Genomic DNA, 910 nt, shown 5'->3' with positions numbered 1-910 from the left:
AATACATAATATATTTCAGTTGAACCAAATATCGTTTTCTGCAGATTTGTCTATTGACAATTTGGTTGAAAGAGCGTTGACTGCCATTATATATTATATATCAGTATTCAGTAATACAAGTATGAAGTGTATAGGTTATTAGACCTAACCTAACCTGTTATTAGAAATGGATCATTGAAAATAATGAAAATGGATTTTACGGGTTTTTGACCATTTATTTTTACAATAGTCGCATAACGCGTTAAGCGTATGGCACTAAGAGAGAAACTCTATACGGGGGAAGAAATACGTTAATAACGAGAAGGCAACCGGAAGTGCAAAGGGGGTAAAGGTGAAAATGGATTGCTGGGAAATCAATTCGCATTATTATGAACGTTACAATAGAAGGGCGCAATGCCGTATGTTCCTTTGAAATACGACATTTGAAATCTGGTGAACCGTACAACCGGATTTAGACGAGACTTTATACATCATAGTGTGGTAATGAGATTTTAGATTAATTTGTCTAATTTACTTGGTTAAACATCGACTCGATGAAAATATTAGCCTATGAAAATGATATCGAGACAGCAAAATATTTACGAACGAAGTAACTTCATTCTCGTAGTTTCGTTATTAATATGTTGTTACCTATACGGGTTGGGTGATATTATAACCAAACACAACTATAAAAACCAATTACTCTCTACTGGCAAGATATATGATATTAATACTGTTACCTATTCAATTTCCGACTAAATACGTTTTAATTTTAAACTTTTCCTCGGGATCGGTTGGCAACGTGCAAGGCAACTTTGCATTTGCACGATGCATAAAATAAAAACTATTACCTTCAAAACACGTGGACGAATATAGATCAAAGATTCAGCCACAAAACATACATCATTCATGTCTTAAGGTTGACAAACAA

This window comes from Metopolophium dirhodum, chromosome 6, assembly GCF_019925205.1.
Source record: "Metopolophium dirhodum isolate CAU chromosome 6, ASM1992520v1, whole genome shotgun sequence".
Classification (NCBI taxonomy): domain Eukaryota; kingdom Metazoa; phylum Arthropoda; class Insecta; order Hemiptera; family Aphididae; genus Metopolophium; species Metopolophium dirhodum.
The sequence above is the reverse complement of the archived record's forward strand: the minus strand, read 5'-3'. Positions refer to the sequence as shown.